Here is a 24,264-nt window from a genome sequence, read left to right as displayed (position 1 = left end):
AGGGAAATAACCAAATAAGCCTAGTGTAAAAATACAAGTAAAATAATAATTAAAAAAAAACAAACACAAAACTTTTGATTTCTTTTTATATAAACAGAAAAAGTTTATATCTAGGGAACGCTAAAGTGTTTGCTTGAAACTCTATTTTAACACATCAGCACAGTGAACATACAACTGAGAAAGCAATTGTTTGGGCCAACCTAGTTTATTCAGATCTTTTTTTTCATTATGGTCTGATCACCATTTGCTTTGTCCATTCTGCCAGTTATGAGTAACATGACCTGTGTCTGCCCAGGGAAGAAGGAAACTCCTGCTCTGAGTCTTCCCATGATGTCCTGAGCTGCTGGGCTGAGTTACAAATAGCTCATCTATTTCTGCCTGTGTTGCGTAGAGGGTAAATATTAGCAGGCATGGCTTACAGATGTGTAAAACTGTCAATCTTTTCCTGAGTAATTTAAGAAAATAGGCAATGGTCAGCTCCAGGTCTGAGGGCTCAGATTCAGCCAAGTTACTTAAGAAATTCCCTTGTGGCAGCTGAGCCATGGAAACGCTCTTTGTATATTAGAAAATGTGAGATAACACAGCCTAGCTTAGTCTGAAAAGACAAAGAATTGTGCTGAATTATTTTCACATTACCCCAGGCTTGGATGCTGTTTTTGTAGTTGTCCAGGAGCTGAACCCTGGACAACCCAGCTCTAACAAAGCTGGGACAAAGGCTTGAACTCCAGAAAGCTCAGATAGGAAGAACATCTTTGTGCATTTCTGTGTATATACACAGAGTGCTGAAGTCTTATCTGTCTGTGTCTGTTTTATGTTATGTGGAACTCATTCTGCCTCTGACTCTCATATGTTGGCTCTGCTCTTCCTGTTTTTCCAGTCTGTGTTGCCTTCTTGCTTCTAACTGATGCTGTGGTAGCTGCTGGAAGCTCCTGATTTTGGCCAGGATCCCATAGATACTGTACAGACAACTCAAAGACTTACTACTCTTTCAGTACACCATGAATATGCCATCAGTCTGGCTTCCTCTGAAGAGCTCAGGCTCCTAAAGAGCTTTATTTTATTCTATCTACAGAGGGTCTGTGGAAGGACCACTACCTTTGATTAATATCTGGGCTTCTCGCCAAAGTAAATATTAGAGAGTTTGCTGTGCCTTCAGATTTGCTGATTAAGGTTAATTTCCAATTGGCAGGTAATTTGAAAACACCATAAAGATACGTTCTTCACAGGCGTGTGGGGGAGAAGGGATGTTGTGAAGTGCATCCAACTTCTGTAGTCAGCAATACTGCATGATGAATGTCACCATAACCTAGGGAGAAGTGGGATAATGAGTGCATTCTTTTATTACAACAATTAAGGCCTACCACGGCCTGGAGATGGCTCACACCCAACTGGTAAAATTTATGTTAAAAGATATCAGACCTCACATGATGATCTACAGTAGAACAGCTACAAAGAACATGAAATTCAAATGTATGAACTGAATGTTTATCTGCCATGAACAGATGGTATGGTATATTCAGTCCCAGATCTCATGGATTACCAGTCCAGTATTGAACTGATTTCTATTAATGCTATTACTACCTTGAAAGAGAGAAATATCAAATGCTGAGCACAGGGAGTCAAGACAGAAATAAAACTGTGGGGAAAAAATGACCAAAGGTCACGTTTTTAGCCTGACAAACCTGTCATGGGCAGGGATCCCTATAGGGTATGTGGAGCAAATGGCAATGACAAAGAATGTGTCCAATTGATTGCTTTTGGCTCATTCTGCACAGTTGAATTCACAGTGTGTTATGCACCTCTTTCCCTCCCACATACAGCTGAATGGTGACTCCTTTTACAACTGCAATTATATAACGTCTCTATGCAATGACACAGAGGAGAAAAAATAGTGCCTCTAGTGCAGCTTTTAGATGATCTAATTCTGAGCTTGCTGGTATGTATAAAAATTGTAACGGTTTTCCTTTTCAGCTTTCTCCCCTGCCCTGAGAGGAGTTGGGATTTGATTATGCCAGGTTGCTGGAATTCTTCACCATCAGCTCTTCCATGATGAAAGGCTCATTCTGAATCATTATGTCACCAGAGATAAAAAATCTGCAGTATTGGTTTTTTCTAATAAATTTAGTGATTGAAGTAAAACTGCCCCAAAAGTCCCCATTTATTCTCAATCCATCAAGAACAGCATCCGTAAGAAATACCCCATATAATGTCCTTCAAGTACAAGGTTCTGCAATAGGAAGCATGATAATCTGCTGCCTGACAATTGGATGTCTTATAAGCCTAAGGCATCCTTTTTTTTCCCCTTTTTTTGGCTGAGAAGAATAGCAAAACGATTACTACAGATCATAACCACAGGGTAACTACAAGCTAACCAGGATATGGTGGGCCACCAAAAGGGCCAACCGTACCCTGGGGTGCACCAGGGCCAGCACTGCCACTGATCAAGAGGAGGGACTGTCCTGCTCTGCTCTGCGGCCTCACCTCCGGCTCTGGGTGCAGTTTTAGACAGTACAGTATAAAAAAGACATGGAACTATTAGAGAGCATCCAAGGACAGTGGGCACAGCCTTGAGCTGCCAGGGTTCAAGGAGTGTTTGGACAACGCTCTTAGACACAGGGTTTGAATTCTGGGTGGTCCTATGTCTGGGTGTCTAACCTTTTGGCTTGTCTGGGCCACACAGAGTGAAGAGGAATAGTCTTGGGGTGCATATATGTAGCTTGCTCTGGAAGTAATGCCTCCTGGTTATTCCATGGAAACTACAACCACTGAGAAGAGCACGATAACACTATTTAATAGAGCAAATTCTCAGCTACAAAACGCTTTTTAAAATATCATCACCACCATTAGCTATGCATTTTTTGTCAGTGATGAACAAGAGCCTGCATGCCATGCTCCTAAACATCTGCACCAGAGGAGGCAACCCACTGTCACTGTCACCAGTGCTGAAACACACCAACCACTGCCTCACTGTCTGTGCTCACATCCACTATTTGATCTCCATAAATGATCAGCAAGCACTGATGAATGTCAACGGCTGTCATTTTTTTCCATGTGGAGGAATTCAGTGACACTCCTTTGCTCTATCCACGCTTCCATTTTGTCACACTGCCCCTCTGCTGCCATCTGTTACACGGCAACAAAATAAAAGAATATTGGTGGGAAGGTTCAACCTCTACTGCCATATCACTGACACCCAGTTCTGACGTAGTGAGCCAACGTAATAATACAGGAGGCATTACTTTCAGAGCAGCCCTTGTAAAATACATAATTTAGTTTACGTGTTTAAATCAGAGATGTTCTGACTCATCCTGGAATATCTGCCCTTGACAGTACTATAGGATCCTTGACCTAAGGATCTTCGCCTTTCTTGACCATCAACAGTTACTAACTCAGGCAGCAGTAAATTTCAGGCATCGTCTACTATGCCAGCAAGTGCGGCTGCTTTTTGTCCTTATACCCTTAAGTATAGAGTGGGAAGTAGAAAAATAAAAGGATAAATGTGCAGAAAGGGCAACAACCGAATTGACAAATGTCCTTGTTTTCTCTTTCCAATAGGTGGCACCAACTCTCTTTCCAGATCATTATCAACTGAATAGGTCGGGAGCTCCGGAATACCATACGTGTTTAAAAACACGGGCATCTTTGCCCTTTTCTTTTGCTGTATCTGAGTGTGAAATTTGGACCAAGAAGGCAGCAGACTGAGAAAATATCTGAAGCCCTTTGGAATGTGCTGCTGCTGCCAAGAACAGTCATGCCAGGAAAACACAGGCAGATCAACGAGCAAACGTGACCAAGTGCTACATGCAGGGAGAGAGCTTCATTTTTGACTAAGGATGGTCAAAAGTAAAAGTAGGACTATTTTAGGGAGTTACTGAGTGGAAATTGGAGAATCGTGGTAAGAGGAAACTGAAAAGGGGATTCCAGGATAAATGGAACTTTCATAAGAGGGATGACGGAGCTTGCTGAGGGAGAACTCTAAGAAGAAATCATGCCAGAATGAGGCCGAAGAAAAAGGCCTCTAAAAGTACCATGACAAAGTGAAATAGCAGAAAATCTCTTGCAAATAACCCTAATACAACCCTGTCTTTATCCTGAAATACTTTCTTGTTCATCACTAGAAAGAACAGTGTCTGTACCTCCATTCCACTGTACAGGCCACAGGGGGAGGTGATCCATGCTCCCATCATTCATTTTAGAATACAGAACCATGTTGCAAAGAGATGGTCAAAACAACAACGTTTGGAAGCATGGCATGATTTTAAAAGGCAGAGCTCTCAAATAAAGCCTGGTGGCATATACATTTTAACACTAAGTTCTTCATCAATCTTACCATCTAAATCCTTTCGAAAACCCACTTCTGATATTTTTAGTTGGAAACATTGCTTGTTTTCACCTCAAATGCTTTGCTGTGACATTTGGTTGAAGGTTTCAGCATGACTTCACAAGCTGCTCTCTTACTAGGTCTGGAAATGCCACTTTTGGTGGGTTGTGAAAGTGCATTCACAACTATTTCCCCTTCTAGACAATCTGAGGAGGAAAGAATTGCTGTCATAGTGAATTGTACTGCATCGGAATTTTTGACAGGATGTGGCAAAGACCACATCAGGTGTTACAAACCACTAAAAGAACAATTACAGTCATGTTTTGAAAGTTGTGATGGTACAGAGTTTGCCCCAAAGACCCGAGATGACACCCATGATAGGAGCCAGCTCTCCCTTAAGGTGTTTGGTTTTCATTTTTTCTGGGTTTTTTGAGTTCTGGGAATTGTGGGCCCCCCATAGTACTCCAGAGAGCTGTGCACCAGAGTAGGGCCGTATCCTCCTCTTGGTCTTGTGGCTGCTGCTGAATGGAAATGAAGATTGCAAGCACATCTCCTGAATTCTGGTATCTCTCTGATCACTCTGTGGACCTTGCTGTGTTGTAGTCTGGAATTATCTCTGCGATGGCTGAAGGAACACCACAGTGTACCTGGGAATGTACCTGCTGCAAGGAGGCATGGACTGATGAGTTTTCAGCCATATTCACCTTTTTTTTTTTTTTTTTTCTTGGCAAGTGACAGTAATATTGGGAAGAATACGGTTTGCAAGAAAAAAAAAGAGAAGGTGAATTTTGAGGCTATTGAAGACTGTGAATAGAGACTTCAAATGTTGGCAGAAAAACTGCTTTTCAGACAGGTGAGGGCGCTCAGCCCTTCTTAAAAGAAGTTGTGTGAGTCTTGAGACACAGCACTGAAATACACTTGTGATTGGACCAATGCTGTGCTGCTATTGGAGAAAGCCTGAGTAGGGGTTTAGGCTCTAACACTGCTAACAACTGAAAAATAAAAGACCCAGAGCTGCTTAAATAGCTGCTGATATGCTTCAGCACAAACACGAATTAAATGCCTTAATTTTAATGGTAACTTGAAAGAAGGCTTTGATCACAGGTATCCCCTTATGGAGCAGCAGGGTTTTATTTATGTATTACAATTTCAAGTATCTCCATAAAAGTAACCCTGGAGGAAGATGTTAGGCTAACATACCTAGATATTTATATTCAGTGTGAGACTTTCATCTCACACTTCCCTCTTACAATGGCTCCATCCTTGCCTTTGTGATCTGCTTCTTGGCATGAAACCCCTTAGCCAGAACCATCCTCTATATCTGCTCCAAATTTCCCAGCAAAAGGACCTCTGTTGCACTGGGCTCTGTGTGGTGGGGACATTTGTCCACTTCTGGAAACAAACACACCCAGACCATGTTACAGTATTGTTTTTAGGTATTTTAATCTGGTTTATATTAATACGTTTTCTCTGGCTTCGCATTTATCTTCAAGTGGTTGCTGTAGCTTACCCTAAAACCCCCCTGTGATTTTTGTTTATTCACCATTCTTTATTAGCAAATGCTTAGATTTTAGTTCTTGTAAAGTTCCTTAGGACGAAGCAGTGCTTCTGAGTTGTTAACCATTATTATTACCAGTAGTGGCATAAATAAAAATAGAATCATCAAAATAAATCAAAAATAGAATCACTCAGGTTGGAAAAGACCTTAAAGATCATTGAGTCGAACCACAACCTAACCATAGGACCCTAACTCTAACAACCCTCTGCTAAATCATGTCCCTGAGCACCACGGTTTTTAAACACATCCAGGGATGGTGACTCAACCACCTCCCTGGGGAGCCTATTCCAGTGCTTAACAACCCTTTCTGTAAAGAAGTATTTCCTGATATCCAACCTAATGAATGTATTTTGCTGAAGTACACTTATTACATGCACTTATTTTATTTACACTTATTTACATACACTTATTTCCATAATCATGGAATTATAGGGGTTGGAAGGGACCTCTAGAGATCATCAAGTCAACCCTCCCTTACTAAAGCAGGTTCCCTACAGCAGGTCACCCAGGCAGGTCTTGAATATCTCCAGACAAGGAGACTCCACAACCTCTCTAAGCAGCCTGTTCCAGTGCTCCATCACTCTGAATGAGTTCTTCCTTGCGTTAGTATGGATCTTCCTGTGTTCCAGCTTCTGGTGTCAACATAAGTCATTACTGCTATGAAAATCTTGCTAGTTGGATATTTCATGTCCTCAAGAAGAAATATTAATCTATTTATCATGGCAATTATTTCTATACTTGTTTTTATCTCTAAAGGTCCATCTTGTCTTGTTGAGTTAATAATTATTATGTCAATCTATTGCCATGTCTCTCATCCACAGAGATCCACAAAGACTTTGCTTTTCAGATACTGGTAATTAAATAAAACAACTACTAACTGCAGTTCTTGTTGACACTGGGCATTTAGCTCTTCTCTCTTACATGTATGTGTGCACAGCAAGTTCCCTCAGGCAGAAATAAATTGCTTAATTGAGAGTTCGTATATGAGAAGGTGGCTGTAACAGTGCTTCCTAACTTGAGCTGTGAAAGCCTCCTGGGCAGCACTGCTGAAGCTCATCTGCTTCATTCTGTTCCAGCACCTGTGGCCCTATGTTTCTGTGTCGTGGAAAACAAATATCTTCATCTCTTTGGCCTGGTGAGATGGATCCAACCAGGCAGCCAGGCTTCACCTGGCATGGGGAGAGGACAGTACTGCATGGGATTCTAGTTCAGTATCTCACTAGGGTGACACATGAGGGCTGGGAGGTGTTTGAGTACAAGACAGAGACATTTCTTCTCTCTTCCTGCCTTCCTGACTCCCTCTGCAACTTTGATATTCACTTTTCAACTAGGACCAGATCAAAGTGGGGTTAATGGTTGGAAGCTCTGTAACCAGATGTCCTCAGCCACTCCTTGGGAGCTAGACTGTTCTTCCTGAATCAGGAAACATTAATGGAAAGCCAGGGAGGGGATGGGTGCTGCAGACAGCCCCCACTGTAAATCCATGCTTCAAAGCAAGAGCCAGTCAAGGAACAAAATAGATGAGGGAGCAGACTTTATAATCAGGTTTACAAGTTGATCAATTATTATAATTGCTGCAATAAACCAGCCACAGACACGAGAACAAGCTGATGTTATAGAAAGCCTGCTGAAAAAAAAATGTGTTTCTAGCCATGCTGAGTTCTGTGAGGACAAAGAAACAACTCATTAAAAACTCTTTGAGCCATAGGTTGCAACCCATAGACTGTAACCTCCATGTGGAAGCTCACTTTATACATTTTATTTTTTCCCCCTTCTTCACTAGCTTGTTTCCCTTTTTGTGGTAAGAATAAGAACAAGAATAAGAATGAGAATAATTGTTTTATTTGTGTAGATTATTGGTGAACAGGAGGTATAGGGGTTAAACATGTGGTCATTTCCATTTGCTAAAGTCCACCCAAGTTGCATAGATTTTGATGGAGAGTTGAACAGGACCCCAAGCAGCTTCTTTGCAGTCGTCTCTATGGTACTTACTGTATCACCTGCAGCCATCTCTTAATCTCGTTCCTTTCTCCTGATTCTTCTGCTGGCTCCTTTCTCAAATGGGAGAAGGGGCACCTGGCCTCAGTCTGTATGCTGCAAAGAGAGAAGTCAGATTTGTGTCTGTATTACATCTTAGATATCACAGAATCACAGAATCACAGAATTGCCAGGGTTGGAAGGGACCTCAAGGATCATGAATCTCCAACCCCCCTGCCACACGCAGGGCCACCAATCATCCCACCTAATGCTAGACCAGGCTGCTCAGGGCCCCATCCAATCTGGCCTTGAACACCTCCAGGGACGGGGCATCCACAACCTCTCTGGGCAGCCTGTTCCAGTACCTCACCACTCTCTCTGTAAAGAATTTCCCCCTGACGTCCAACCTAAATCTCCCTTCCCTCAACTTAAAACTATTTCCCCTTGAGCTGTGAGTCCTTCTGTCACTCACCCTTTCAAAGAGTTGATTCCCCTCCTGTTTGTAGGCTCCCTTTAGGTACTGAAAGGCTGCAATGAGGTCACCCCGCAGCCTTCTTTTCTCCAGGCTGAACAAGCCCAGCTCCCTCAGCCTGTCCTCATAGGGGAGGTGCTCCAGTCCCCTGATCATCTTCCTGGCCCTCCTCTGGACCCTCTCCAACAGTTCCCTGTCTTTCTTGTACTGGGGGCTCCAGACCTGGACACAGTACTCCAGATGGAGCCTCACAAGAGCAGAGTAGAGGGGAACAATCACCTCCCTGTCCCTGCTGGCCACCCCTCTTTTGATGGAGCCCAGGATACCATTTGCCTTCTGAGCCGCAGGGGCACACTGCTGGCTCATATTAAGTTTTTCATCTATCAAGACCCCCAATATGATGTAATAAACTTAGAAGAAGGTTATTTATGCAAGAGATTCTGAAGGAATGTGAAGGAAGTGTAATGATGTAGAACAAACCTCTTTAAAAGCCCCAGTAGTTCCTCCTCCAGGCTGAAGCTGGGTGCTGGAGTCCCAGCTGGACTCCACACAGTTTTTGGCAGCAGAGTTGTGTCGCAGAGCAGAGATCCCCTTCTGAAGGCTGCTGTGTAGTTCTGGAGGAATTTTGTATAGATGTGTATAGCTTAGGGCTGAGGCATGGGGAGCTCATGAGAGTAAACTTAAGAGACATTTTCTCTGCTTTATTCTTTGAAAGCAAGGGGTCAGCTAAGGTTTCGGGCAGCCTGAAACTGCAGCCAGTAAAGTATGCTCTGGGACTGAATGAGGAAGATTGCTTTTGAGAGTGAGAGCTGGGCTGATGTATCACTTTAATTTGGTAACTAATTTTTTCTGCAAGTGCTTCAGTGTGATATCTATATACCAAACCTGTAGGACTTCCTAGGTCACAGCCAGTCTCATAAATGTATCATTTTCCTGGAGCTGTTACCCCAAAACACCTCGTCCTTGAACCCAGGACGCGGAGAAGAATACACTGAGTGAAAGCAACTAAATGAATCTGAGAAGAAGAAAACAACTTCTACTTTCCACAGATGAATGTAATTCTTAGGCCCCTTGGATTACACATGACCTAGCTTCTCTGGAATCTTTTTTCTTCTTGTTCTTTTGCTTTCCACTTTCATTTTTCAGCAGTTGTTTGCCACTAAGCTCAGAGAAGCAAAATCAATAGTGATCTAACATTAATAACTGAGCAAAGCAGGCAGCCAGATGACTAAACTCTGTCTCATTGAAATCAGAGCGGTTACTTCCTTCCTTGAGCTAACTTATCTGAGAATTAGGTACAGACAGAGGTGGTAAACGGAATAAAAACACCAACATCTAAAAAACCAAACAACCTGCTAATCCCTGTGCTGTATTATCATAGTTCTCACTGGAAGAGTGGCAGAAGTGAGTAAAGATTGCTCTCTTGAATCATTTGATATCAGGATGCAATCAGACAAAATGGTCTGAAAACACCTTTAGTCTGTAGGAATGATCTCCCCAGGGGCTTAAACATTATTTCCATGTTTCATCCTAAAGCTTAAATGATGCGTTCATTTAGAGCTGATAACATAAAGTACATGAAGAAGAGAAGAGCCTAACGAATAATAGTTTTTAATTGGGGAGTGAAAAAAAAAAGGCAATAAACACCTCTGGCAAATGACAAATGACAAATGCACTGCGGGAGGCATTTCTGAAAGGCATTTTCTTGCAATGCAGGGTGAGAACACAACCAGGATGCAGTGCTTCACAGCACCACCTTGCTGAAGTGCTAACATCCCTGGAGGAGATCACAATAAGCTTCTAACAACCGTGGTAAAATTCCACAGTGCTAAAGGGAGAGTGTCTCTCAGTCATCACAGTAAACCATTGGTAGGGATGTGGTAGGAAGAAATGTCAGGTTGCCATATCAGCCTAGTAGATTCTCGTCAAATCATCTGAGTTGGAGGGGACCCTTAGAGGTCATCTAATCCAACTCCCTTGCAATGAAGAGGAACATCTGCAGCTGGATGTCCTTATTTTGCAGTTTACAAACAGAAGTTGCCCTCATGGTGTCCTCTTTGAAAGCAATGGCTCTGGGAATCCAGATGAAGCACGCTTATAAATATTGAGAACAGGCGGCTGCTCTGAGGTTTGTGTTGTTCTAATGGGGTGGACTACCTATGAACTTGTTGTAAAGGTGTAAGTCATATCTGAGACATCAGGATATAGCAGGCAAAGAAAGCCACTGAGAATTAATGCCAGGATCTATGAGACACACAACAGCATCACTGTAGAGCCAAGAGAGAGAAAACAGAACGTAAATATTTTGTACCTTTCATGGGATCTCCAGGGATCCTCTTGCAGAGCATCCAGGAAAAGTGTTCTAAATCCTAAGCAGAGCAATAAGGCAGACAGCTTGAATAAGGATGTTCAAATATTGCTGAGGAATGGGAACATCCATCAGGACAGCATCCTGGGAAGAAGCTGAACCCTCATCATGTCTGGGCTTTTGTGTACCGTGTTGAGGGCAAGCCATGTGCTGCAATGAAGCAGTTATCCCATGAAGAATTATATATTCTCCTTTGCTTTTTAAAGGCCAAAGCACAGTTAGAACTGAGCTTGGCCATTAAGGTAAAGGAAAACAGTAAATGCTTTTATAAGGACATTAATAGCAAAAGGAAGGCTAGGGAGAATCTCCATCTCTTGTTGGATGCCAAGGGCAACCTGGTCACCAAGGATAGGGATAAGGCTGAGATACTTAATGCCTTCTTTGCCTCAGCCTTTAATAGTAAGACTTGTTACTCCCTGGGAACAGAGCCCCCTGTGCTGGTAGATAGGGATGGGGAACAGAATAAGCCCTTCATGATCCGTGACGAGATAGTTTTGGACCTGCTGCTAAAGCTGGATGCTTACAAGTCCATGGGACCAGATGGATTGCACCCTAGAGTGCTGAGGGAGTTGCCGGATGTGATTGCCAAGTCACTGTCCGATTTTTCGGCAGTCCTGGCTAACTGGGGATGTCCTGGTGGATTGGAAACTGGCAAATGTGACACCCATCTTCAAAAAGGGCCAGAAAGATGATCCTGGTAGCTACAGGCCTATCAGTCTCACCTCAGTGCCCGGGAAGGTCATGGAATGAATAATCTCGGGAACCATCATGGACCAATTAAAGGTCAACCAGGGGATCAGGCCCAGTCAACATGTGTTTACCACTGGTAGATCCTGTCTGACAAACCTGATTTCATTCTATGACAAGGTGACCCGCTTGGTGGATGAGGGTCAGGCTGTCAATGTGGTCTACCTGGACTTCAGTAAGGACTTTGACACTGTCCCCCATAACATTCTCGTGGAGAAGCTGGCTGCCCTTGGTCTGGATGGGTGTACGCTCCGCTGGGTGAAGCACTGGCTGGATGGCGGGGCCCAAAGAGTCGTGGTCAATGGAGTTGAATCTAGTTGGCGGCTGGTCACGAGCGGTGTCCCCCAAGGCTCAGTACTGGGGCCACTTCTGTTTAACATCTTCATTGATGATCTTGATGAGGGGATTGAGTGCACCCTCACTAAGTTTGCAGACAACACCAAGCTGGGAGGGAGTGTTGATCTGCCAGAAGGGAGAAGGGCACTCCAGAGGGACCTGGACAGACTGGATCGATAGGCCAAGGTTAAAGGCATGAGTTTCAATAGGGCCAAGTGTCAGGTCCTGCATTTTGGTCACAACAACCAGGCAACCCTACAGGCTTGGGAGGTGTGGCTGGAAAGCTGCCTGATGGAAAGGGACCTTGGTGTTCTGATGGACAGTCAGCTGAACATGAGCCAAGAAGGCCAATGGCATCCTGGCTTGTATCAGGAATGGTGTGGTGAGCAGGACTAGGGAAGTCATCCTGCCCCTGTACTCGGCATTGATGAGGCTTCACCTTGAGTACTGTGTTCAGTTTTCAGTACAAAAAGGACATGGAGGTACTGGAGCAGGTCCAGAGAAGGGCAACGAGGCTGGTAAAGGGCTTGGAAAATCAGCCTTATGAGGAGAGGCTGAGGGAGCTGGGGCTGTTTAGTCTGGGGAAGAGGCGGCTGAGGGGAGACCTTATTACTTTCTTCCAGTACCTGAAAGGTGCTTACAGTGAGAGTGGGGTAGGTCTCTTCTCACTGGTGACAGGTGACAAGATGAGGGGAAATGGCCTCAAGTTGTCCAAGGTAGGTTTAAGTTGGACATTAGGAAACACTTCTTTACAGAAAGGGTGGTTAAACATTGGAATAGGCTCCCCAGGGAGGTGGCTGAGTCATCATCCCTGGATGTGTTTAAGAGCTGTTTGGATGTGGTGCTCGGAGATATGATTTAGCAGAGGGTTGTTAGAGTTAGGGCACTATGGTTAGGCTGTGGTTGGACTTGAGGATCCTTGTGGTCCCTTCCAACCTGAGTAATTCTATGATTCTATGATTCTATATCATTTCTACAAGAAATATTTGCCATGAAGTATAAGAATCAAGAACACTTTCCATACTGATGTGTGTAGGAATCCCACTGCTGTGTATCAAATCTTCCTTCTTAAGGGACGACAGAGACTGCAGTTGTGGGCCCAATTTGTGGATTGGCTGAAGCCATAATGGTAAGTTCCTGAGAAGCCCAGACAGTGCAGCCTTTTGGCAGGGTGGAGTTTGCAGCCCTTCTCTCAAACAGCAAAGATCAAAGCCTTTCATTTGCATTGCTTGCCATGTCTTCTTGTTACTATTTCTTTTCAATGGCCTACAGCACAACAGAAACTGCAGCACAAAGGGATCATGTTTTCCAGAAGCAAACTAACCCAGAGCTGGATTTGAAAGGGCCTATCCATATCTCCTCTCCTAGCCCTATTTTTCCTTGCTGGCTTTCTGTGCAGCAGCTGGCAGTGTGTGCAAATCCAGGAAAAGCCTTGTAGAACCAAAGGAAACCCAAGAGGCAATTAATTCATCTTGAAACTGCACAGTCCTAAACTGTCACTGGTGACCTGGACTTCCTACACAGAGCTTAGGTACTTGTGCTGCCAACATGCCATCAGGGCTGACTTTTTATGATTTTTTTGCAGTGAGTAAGAGTTTATTGAACATACCTTTAAATATGTCAGGGAAGTAGGGGTTGTGTAGCTCTCCACTGCAGCAGGCACTGTTAGCCTCATGACTCTGCCCCTTGCCCATGGGAGTCAGTGTGGCTCTACCTGAGGAAAAGAAGCTGCAACTATGAAGTCCATTTTCTAAAGAGCTATCTTTGAGAGCCAGGAGGTCAGGAAGAAAGAAAGGAAGAGGCTTGTCTGTTCCTACAAAGGTTGCAAAGAGGAATTCCTACCTGAGCAGAGTGTGTCTTCTCAGGGAGTTTCCTCTGGCCTTCTTTAAAAAGCTCTGGGTGCTCTACCATGATCTGTGAGGCATTTGTTTGGTTTGGCTTTTCTTTGACTTTTTTTTTTTTTTTTAATTCTCATCTGTTTTTTTTCTGAAAGAATGAAGTCCTGGCCCCTAACATTTCTGGAGGCAGCACACATATTCCTTACAGTGCTGTGTTACCAAGACAAAAAATGTTCTTCATAATTAAGCATGATTTGATCATTCCAGCATTTTCACGTCTTCCCAGAAGTTTTATTATCATAATTAAATTCTCTGGCACCTAGTCACAACTCCAGGCATTTTCCTGAACCTTTCAACACACAGTTAGCAATTCTGAACCTTTCACTGCTGTATTTCTTTTCCTTAATTTGATAGTTATAAATTCTTTGTTAGTAGTCTTTCCTACAGAAAACCAGATGAGCTTTTTTCATGTAGTCTCTATGACTCTGTTATTGCGAAACCCCAGAGTCTCTGCTTTACCACACCACTGTGGTCAAAGAAAATGATGTTATCTCTATATTACGAATGGGAATCTGGGATATAATGGGATAAAGTCATATGTTTACTTATTTATCCTTTGGTACCTTGTCCAAAGTGCCACAAGAAGCCAGTGGCAGAGAAAGGAACTGCACCCCAGTGTCACAAATCCAACTCCCAACCTGCTGGGTCAGCTTTATTTTACTGTCTTTCTTTGCATTTTTTTCATCCTTCATAAAATGCTCTGCATTTTCCAGTCCATGTAGGACTCATCACTTTGCCAAATGCCTATAAGAAAAGATGAACCAAGAAGGAAACAGTTTTAAGAACCAAGGACTACTCACGGGGAATTCTCTTTGATCATTTCTGAATATTGGGTTGAAAAAGATCTTTTGCTTAATAAAGTGGGCAATAGCTTGAACTTCTGCATATCGCAAAATCACAAAATCACAGAAAGACTGAGGTTGGAAGGGACCTCTGGGTCCACTGTGTCCAACCCCTGCTCAAGCAGGGACACCTAGCTCAGGACCAGGCAGCTTCTGAACACCTCCAAGGAGAAGACTGTACAACCTCTCTGGGCAACCTGTGCCAGTTCTCCTTCACCTACACAGCGGAGAAGTGCTTTTTGGTGCTCAGAGGTCATCTCCCATGTTCCAGTTTGTGCCTGTTGTCTCTTGCCTTGGCACTGAGCACCACTGGAAAGAGCCTGGCTCTGTCCTCTTTGTGCCCTCCCTGCAGGTATTTATAAACATTGATAAGATTGCCTGAGCCTCTTCTTTCCCAGGCTGAACAGCCCCAGCTCTCAGCCTCTGCTCACAGGAGAGGTGCTCCAGTCCCTTCGTCATATTGATGGCCCTTTGTTGGACTCCCTCCAGCATATCCATGTCTGTTTTGTACCGGTTGCCCAGAACTGGAACCAGCACTGTAGGCATGACCTCATCAACCCTGAGTAGATCAGAAGGTTCTCCTCTCTTGACCTGCTGGTGATACTTTCCTTAATTCAGCCAAGAATACATCAGCCTTCTTAGTAGCAAGGGCACGCTGCTGCCTCAAGTTCATCTTGATGTCCATCATGACACCTCAGCCCTAGGACATTATGGGGATCAGTGTCAAAGGCCTTAAGGAAGACTAGGAAGACAATATCCTCTGGTCCTCTTTCATCCATCAGGCTGGTGAATACCTTATAGAAGCTTATCTATTTGGTCAGGTGCGACTTGTCCTTTGTAAATCCATGCTGACTACTCCTGGTGATTTTCTCCTTTGTGTGCCTAGAAATGTTTTCCAGAATTAGGCCTCCCATCACCTTCCCAGGGATCATAATGAGGCTGACAAGCCTGCAGTTCCCTAGGTACACCTTCTTGCCCTTCATGAAGATAGGAGTGACATTTGCTATTTCTGGCACTTCTCCCAGCCACACAGCCACATCACCAGGCGCTGCCATGTACAGCAGTGGTAGGATTTATGCTAGCTCTGTTGTTACAAATTAATTGAATAGGCCGCAGAAACTTCACAAATGTTGACTCTTCACCTTTTAAAATCCAACTCCATGTCACGTTCCCACCATGACTCACAACACCCACCGGTATTCTCAGTCTGAAGAGACGCCACCCACAGCTTGCGTGCTGCAATGGGAAGCAACGCTGCTGAAAGGAACATCAAAATCTTGCTCTTTGTCAGACAGAAACTGAGCCAGAAGTCAGGTTTCAACTTTTGCAGAATTTGGCCAAACCTTGTTATTGATTTGGCTTTCAACACAACAGCACTGAAATACAAAACTGCCCTTTAGGTGGATAGACCATTTTCTCAGGCTGTAGCTGAGTAGGATTATAGCTCTCCTGCTGCCAGAGCAAGCAGGCTGCTCTGGCTCTTCACCACAAATGCTGGGGTGAAAAAAAATTGGTTATCAGCCCTGTCAGATCGTGCTCCCACAGCGGTCAAAGAAGTGGTCATCCCATCATGCCAGAGAGTGGCTCAGATGCTAGTAGTACCCAATACAATACTAAATAATTTCACTTAATTTACTGCAAGTACGGCTGCAGCCATGAACTAGGCAAGGATTTTAAAAAAGCCAAAAAACTTAAAAGCATTTTTCTTATATTATTTAGGCTGTAGGTCAACATCTGTCAGCAAACACCTATTCAGTCAACATTATCACTGCAGCATGAGGTCTGATAAAGTTTTGATTGCAAAAGAAAAGTACAGCCTCTGGGACCACAGTTGCAAAAGCAATTTCCTCCTTTACAATGGAGACAGTAACCAAACACCAAACAGCAAACACCCTCCTGCTTGATGAGAACATGAAAGATTTAGGGACAAAGGTGGGGTGTGGGGAACCAGAGGAGCCAGTTGGGAGCCTGGGATGAGCTCAGCCCACGCAGGCACCTCTGCTGGCCCCTGTGCTCCAGTCACTTGGAGCCAAGGCACTTGGGGATGAAAGTGCGTGGATGGAGGAGAAAAGACTATGGAACAACACTGTGTCTTTGTTTCAAGTGAAGCAGCCAAATTTACTGTGGGATGCAAAGCTGACCCCGAGGTGAAAGATATAACTGAGCTTCTTCACAAGCCGCCCTCCCAGCCCCAAGCCAAACCCAGCAAATCTTGGATGCATTTGCATTTAAAAGTAAGAGAGAGCAAAAGCTCCCTCACAAATTGTCCTGGAGGGAGTAGAAAGCAGCAGAAGCACTGTAGGATGGTCGTTGTGGTTTTTATGGTGGACAATTTTCTTTTACAGGACAATTTTCTCATTAGCGTTTCATTGCTGGTTTACTAATAACGTATTTATCAATACAGGGATAGTTTTAGAAGAACTAACAAAGCTGAAAGCTGGGTGAAAACAAATTGTGTTCAAGGAGCTGTTCACAGCAACTTTTATTAAAAAAAATAGAGAGAGAGAGAGAGAGAGAGGAGTTCACACCTGTGCCTGATGCACTATGCTATTTTTCAAGTTTGCAGTTGCTCTCCAGAGAATCCAAGTGACAGATTTATGCAAAACTGCAGTTGGGATCTTTGCTTGCCCTGGGGCAAGCCTTTTATCTGAGGCTCTTCTTCCCCTCCTTCAAGAGGAGATGGTGAAGAGGAGGAATACATCACACTTGAAAAAAAGCAAAGGAGAAAAATCTTTCACAGCTGCTCCTAGCAGCTGGGATATATTTAATCAGAGCTGGAAACTAACATATATCTCTGTGAAAAAGAGATTTTCCTTTCTCCTTTGGTAATGTTATCACCTATGTGGCTCAGGACTGAACCTCAGCACCAAACTAATGGTGAGAGGACAACTGGGCTGTGGGTGACTCTGTACTCAGATTCCCAGTAATTCCTGCAAACAGGTGGTCTTCCAAGTAATGGAGATGTTTTCTTCAGGCTGTCCACCTTGCAAAAGCCGCTTTTGAATGTTTCAAGACCTCATTCAGGCTATGCCTGTGCTCAGCTGCAGTCTATAAAAACCCACTATAGCTGGGTTTTTAGTAGTGTCTGCAGAAGGCAGCCCTTCTCTGAACATTGCACTAGGCTACTATCCTGAACAAATGGGTTTTTAGAGCTCTTGGCTTGTTTTACACTTCTGCTTTTAAATAGGAACCACAGAGAAGATACTTTCTGGTGTCTCAAGAAGTTCTACACAAACATGGACCCAAACTGGCTCCTACTTATAGCTGTAGTTAGTGGTAAATCTTCAGCAGCAAAAGAACTCCTGATGTCTCCTAACCATCCTGCCCTAGTTCAAGGTGGTGAGCCCTCAATAGCTGTTTGGACCGTGCTCTCCTAGAGAACAGCATAGAATCATAGAATTGTTTGAGTTGGTAGGGACAACTTAAGGCCATCTGGTCCAACTCCCATGCAGTGAACAGGGACTCCTACAGCTAGACCGAGTTGCTCAGGGCCCCAACCAACCTGCTGTTGGATATCTCCTGGGATGGAGCATCTACCACCACTCTGGCAACTTGTTCCAGTGCCTCACCACCCTTATTATAAAAATTTTCTTCCTTATATCCAATCTAAATCTCCCCTAATAGAAAGCGAATGTTTAATCTCCACTGCTTAGTGTGCAAATGTCCTGAAACCTTCTGTCCTGGAATAATTAATGGTGTTAAGGCAGAACTTTAGATGCCAACATTAACACTTTGATGGACTTTCCTGTGATGCTTGTCTCCATGTTATCTGAGTACAGTAATATGTTAAAGAATGCATCTTCACTATTGGTTTATGCAGTAATAAGCTAGTAGCTACATCATCTGCCAGGCTTGACTTTTTTGTTCCTAAATCTTATCTTTCCAGTCAATCTCCTTTTCCATCCTGACCTTTCAGCCAGGTATATAGGTCTTGTCTCTACTCATAGAAGCACAGTCTTCAACACAGGTAAAATAAGACATCACTCTTTAGCCTTCCTTGGTGAAGAGACCATCAAAATGTTTCTCTCACAAGTCTACCCAAGATAAACATGCAAAACATGATGTTTTAGCACAAATAGTTAATATAAACCAAGGAGGAGCCAGGCAGCTTTGCTAACAGGCAATACAATCCAGCAAATAATTTGCTTATCTTGTTGCTGATGGATTTTGTAGCTCCAGCATCACCTATCTTGTATGTGTGTCATCAACTCCTAAATTAGGGAGTTTTGATGAGCAGAGAGCCATCTGATTCATGAGGGGAGAGAGCGATCTCCATCAGGAGAACTGGATCAGAACATGTTTCACTACCATACTTGGGTCAACTCGCAAGGTTAAGCATGGATTTTATCCTTTGCTAAGGACAATACCTAAAATCCAAATAAACCTCCTGCACAATGGCAGGGGTGATGTGCTTTTATGTCAACTGCTTAGCAAACGCAAGGGTCTGTGTCAGAGATCCAGAAAGCTCTGTCATACCAGAGGAGAGCAAGATCTGCTCAATCCAGCATTGCCTTAAATTTTCCTTGACAAATTACTTCCTTCACAACCCTTTTCTCTCACCCCAAGTCTTTTTCTGCCTTTTCACCCACCTCCCCTCTGCCTTTTCCCCACTCTCCCCAAAGCTGGGAGGTGAGAGCCCAGCCAAATTCTGAAAGAACAGCCAGATTCAATGGGATTCACTCCCTGAATCCAGAGATCCTTGGGTCCTGGTGAGATATAGATAGCAGGCACCTGTGTTCCTTGTGTTCCCTGGAAAAAAAATCAGATACTCCACTGATTTCTGCAGTTGACGAGGAGAAACGTGGTGAATATTAAGCGTATGTTGCCTTATAATGGACTATATTTAAGTAAAAATGCTGTAAATTGCATAAAGGTGTTTTGTAAGAGGACTGTCGTATACCATGAGACAACTTTACCAGAAAGAACATCTCTAATGAGAAATGAATCACATTGACCTTTGCTCTAGGGCTTGAAAGCAGGTTTCTTTGGGGCTGCGGAGATACATTTGCCCTCCAGCAGTGGAAGAATTAAGATGTTATGTTTAACATAAACAAGAGAGGTTTAATCCCAAATCCTCGTGTGAGTGCACTTTGTATTCTCTTAAAAGTTCAGTAATTCCATAAGCAAGATGGACAGTTAGGTTATTTTAGACTCAAAGAAAGCAGGGGAGGAACATGAGAGACATCAAAGGGAATTAACTCATCAGGGTAAGAACCAAGTTGTGAAAACTGAGCACAGTGTGAGTTCAATTGCATTAACTATACATTGTGCCAAGATTGCTCGCTCTAGATGCCTCTCTCCTTTTGTCTCTGTCCTGCATTAGGATTCAGACTTGACCAACATTGCTTTCTTCATGTGATTCTACAGCCAAAGAGACCCAGTGTGAATACAGGGTGTGAAAGGGACAATGACTCTGGCCAAAAATTTGGTCAGTTACCTCCACTTGACTGAGATACGACTGAAATGCAAACTTTACTTTGCCAATACAATTTTTCTGTAAAGTGACCAATGCAAATTGCCCCATCCTTATGCAAGACTTACTAGCAGAATAAACACAGTTCTTGGGTGAAGGAGTGGATGAGCTACTCCCCCACTGGCTCTTTGGAGATCAGTCTCTACAATACAGTATTTGTCTCTGGTCTATGCAGGAAAAAAGAACATTGAAAGTCTGGGGCAATCATGCTACTGGTAATTTGGTTATCCTGTCGCCAAGTGACAGAAGCTGGTTATATTCAATTTATTCAAGAGAATACTTGGTGGTTGGATTATACATGCTGAGACTGGGTGAGGATTTATAATCACAGAATCATTGCGGTTGGAAAAAAGCACTAAGATAATCTCGTCCAACCATCAAACCATGCCCACCAAAACATGTCCCTCAGTGCCACATCTACACATTTCTTGAACACATTATGTACTGCACCACTTCCCTGGGCAGCCTGTAAGTGGTTGTGGTTTCTTCTCAATGTTTTTGCTGTTTTTCTTTTTTGATGTAGAAGATAACAGCACATGATCTCATGGCTGGAAGCTGAAGCTTGACAAATCCAGAAGAGGAGGAAACATAAGATTTTAGCACTGGAAGAACTCACCCAGTGGTGAACTTGCTTCTTCACCTTCTGAACTTTTAGAACAAGAGTTGGATTTTTTTTTTTTTTTTCCAGCTTTCTTCTTCTAAATTCAGTTGTGGTCGTGATACAAGAATCCCTAAGGGACATTTTCTGGCCAGTGTGGTCAGATCAGGCTTTTCTAATGGTCCCTTTCTTATGCCTTTAAAATCTCTAACTCTTAAGAACTGAATTTACCTGGACCAGAGTTCATCCCAGGGACAGGAGAATTAGACATCTTTACTCATTCCTCCATTGCTGTGGGAATGATATGCTAGGATATTTTTCCCATCACCAGTTGTGTCAGTGGTATGTGTTATGCAGATGTGTGTCTGCTGGGAGCTACGCTCAGACAGTGCATTTCGTGTTGATTTATGAACAACCTTCTGAGTGCAGCACTGCTGGCCTCTGCTGACTTGGGCTGGAATCAGCCTTCATATTGTTGTTATTCTTATTCTTGGACTTGTGATCACAACTCATGTTCCAGATGCTGGAGAAATACAGAGCTGAGGAGCTCCTTGCCTCAGAACTTGTCCATAGGAGCTGGCATAAAGCAAGGGTTGGATGTGGGTAGATGATGGAGGTGGGTTGTGAATGGGAAATCAGTAGGTACAGCTACAAGCTGGGTGGGCAGTGGTGGGCCAAGACTTGGTCTGCACAGGAAAAGATGCTGCAGGACTAAAGACATCAGAGGAAAGAGCCTGAACAGCAGTTTAATTGTTTGAGTGGTCAGAAAGGTGACATCTGTTCTATGTGACCCTGAGAATGGAGAGAGAAGTCTAAGCTGAAAATGACATCCAGGATGTCAGCTGAAGTGGTGGTAGGATGAAGTGAGAGTACCAGTGCCTGGGAGAGGAGGCATTCCCATCTCTTCAGGGAGTTAGTCAGCATATCCCTCTAGGAATCTGTCCTCAAGGACAAGGGAGAAGAGCAGAGCTGGAAGCTCTTTAAAGAAGCTTTCCTTAGAGCACAAGAGCCATCCATCCCCTGGTGTAGGAAGCCAGGAAAGGAAGGCAAGAGATCGACATGTCTGAATTGGGACCTACTGGTCAAACTGGAGAACAAGAAGAAAATACTCAGGCACTGGAAGCAGGGAAAGGCAACCTACAAGTAGTGCAGGTTTGCTGCTAGGCTGTGTAGGGATGCAGTCAGGAAGGCCGTGGCCCAACTGGAAGTGTACTGGGCAAGTGATGCAAAGAAGAAGAAGTAAGGCTTCTATAGATACATCAATCAGAAAAGGAAAGTCCAGGAGGGTGAAACCCCCTTGTGAGAAACACAGGCATGTTGGTAACGATGGAGAAGGAGAAGGGTGAGGTATTCAACAACTTTTTGCCTCAGTCTTCACTAGCGACTCCTATAGAATGTATTCCTAGCTGATCCCCAAAGACAAAGCCTGTATCTTCATAGTCACAATTTAAAAGAAAGAAAGTGACCAAAAGAACCACAGGAAATATGATTATTATTATTTTTTTTAATAGGAATCGCCCAGCCCAGAGAGTTGCATAAAAACAATTAAAAAAAAAAAGGAACAAACCTCAAAATGTATGAGAAGAATGACTCAACTTAGAGAAGCACAGGCAGAAGAAAGTAATGAAGGCATCTCTTCCTGTTGGGACACTAATGTAGCTGAATACTCCTCTCTGTGCATTTCCCAGTTTAAAGAGAGGTAGATGTGGGGGAAGAAATCTGGTTTTGATATTTTGTACCCTGGGCTACAAAGGAATTATTGCAAATATACGAATAAAAGACAGCTGAGCTGAGGTTTCAGATCACCTGCTTCCATCAGAAAGGCAACCAGACTCCAAGTACCGTGCTCTTGTTTGATACCTGGACTAACACTCTGTCAATACTTTAATGGCAAAAAGAGACAGAGACAAGCTATATTTTATTAAAAGGCTTAAATCACTCGTATCACCATAGAAACAGGAAAGAAGATGGCACAGTCTGGAGAGAGAAACCTTTGGTCTGAATATCTGTAAAGATGTGAGAAAGAGAAGGAAGAGCTCCTGCCTGGAAAGCCACAAGCCTGTCTCAAAGCCTACAAGCCTATCTCAGCGGAGGAAGTGAGTGAATAACTGTGGCACATGCATGAATGGCCTGAGAGCTAATTGGCTCTGTTGACGCTCCTCTGATTAGCTCCTTTTGGCTACAGCACTTGTCAGACCCATGCTGAGTTCACAGCAAAGAAATATTCATGCTGTACTGAAGTCCGTCTCAGATCAGATGGTGGATCCCCGCAGAGAAAGCAAACACAGATCTGAAGGATGTGGCCTCCAGGGGGGGTTCCTAAATCCTCACTTTGTGTCACTGATTCCATGTTATCAAGAGCTGGAAGAGAGAGGGCTGCTGGAAAGGATTCAGGTGCTTGTGCTTCTTTTTACTACCTCAGAAATGAAGGGAGAAGGAAAACAGTTGACGGTGTAGAGAAAATTGACTTTGGTAGAGAAAAACTTGAGAGCAAAATGTCATTAATCATTGTGATCCAAGTGCAGATGGCTGTAATTATTTACTAAAATACTGGTCTGAACATGGTTTATGAACTCAAGGAAAACAGCCCAAGGGAGCAGCTTGTTTGGATGGAAGGCAGAGTTACACACTGATGAGCTTCTGACAGGAAGAGGTCCCAGCAGGGGACATCTCACAGGGGGCATGAGAGGAGCCACCCCAAACCTTTACAATTGTACCAGAAACAGCAACATAAATGGAAGACAGCAAAGAAACCAGGCACTTTAAGGTCAGAGGTATTTTAATTTTATGTGTACTGTATCTGTTCAAGAACTGGGGCCAAGCTCATTTCAGCTCATTCAGCTCTGAATCAGCCCTATGGACTCCTGTGTCCTCACAGTGCTGACACTACCACCTCTGCAGGATCACAGAGAAATTCCAAAGAACACTAATTACTTGCTTCCACACTCTGGTAATCACTGCCAAAAGGAGAACTGGAGAGCATCAAACAGAGCCAGTGTGTGCTAGCAATTGCTTTTGTGTTTTGTGAGACGGCTCACTGATTCCAGGACTCTGGTCATATGTGAGCAGTTTAATTCAGACAATTAACAGTGGCATTAATTAAAGACACTTCCACATTCTGGCTCTGAGCTGCCTGTGTTCCTTTCTCTTTCTCCCTGTCCTCTTCCCAGCTGTTATGTGGTGGCTAACAAAAACGTGAGCAATGGCTGAACGTGCTCAGCTGAGATTAAATATTTCCAAGTGCTCTGGGGACAGTTGGCCATTACTCACTTGCAACACACAGTAAACAGAGATGGAGCTTAAATCTGGCTCTCTTCTTCCCAGAAGATATCAATCTTTTATGTATACACAGAAGAAATAGCGCTTGTGTCTCATGTGTCCGTAAGAATTTGGTCTCTGGGACAAAATAACCTATGGCTACAAATATTGCATCAGCTTCTTGGGGTTCTGCAGAAGCTGGGAGTGATGACACACCTGTGTGTTGCTGCCTGCACCAAACATGGGATTCAAGCTGATGAAGCCATCAAGCTCCAATGCCGAATGTGCTACATGGAGAGACTGAACATCTCTGCCATCACTTGCCGCACTTTCCTCCTTCTGTGATCCCCATGTCTTCACCCATGTCTCAAAGCATCCTTTCTCAAAAGAAGCCCAGCTATGAGGTCAGTGCCAAG

This window comes from Phasianus colchicus, chromosome 1 (genome assembly GCF_987193195.1).
Source record: "Phasianus colchicus chromosome 1, bPhaCol1.hap1.1, whole genome shotgun sequence".
Lineage (NCBI taxonomy): Eukaryota > Metazoa > Chordata > Aves > Galliformes > Phasianidae > Phasianus > Phasianus colchicus.
This window is presented reverse-complemented; position numbering follows the sequence as displayed.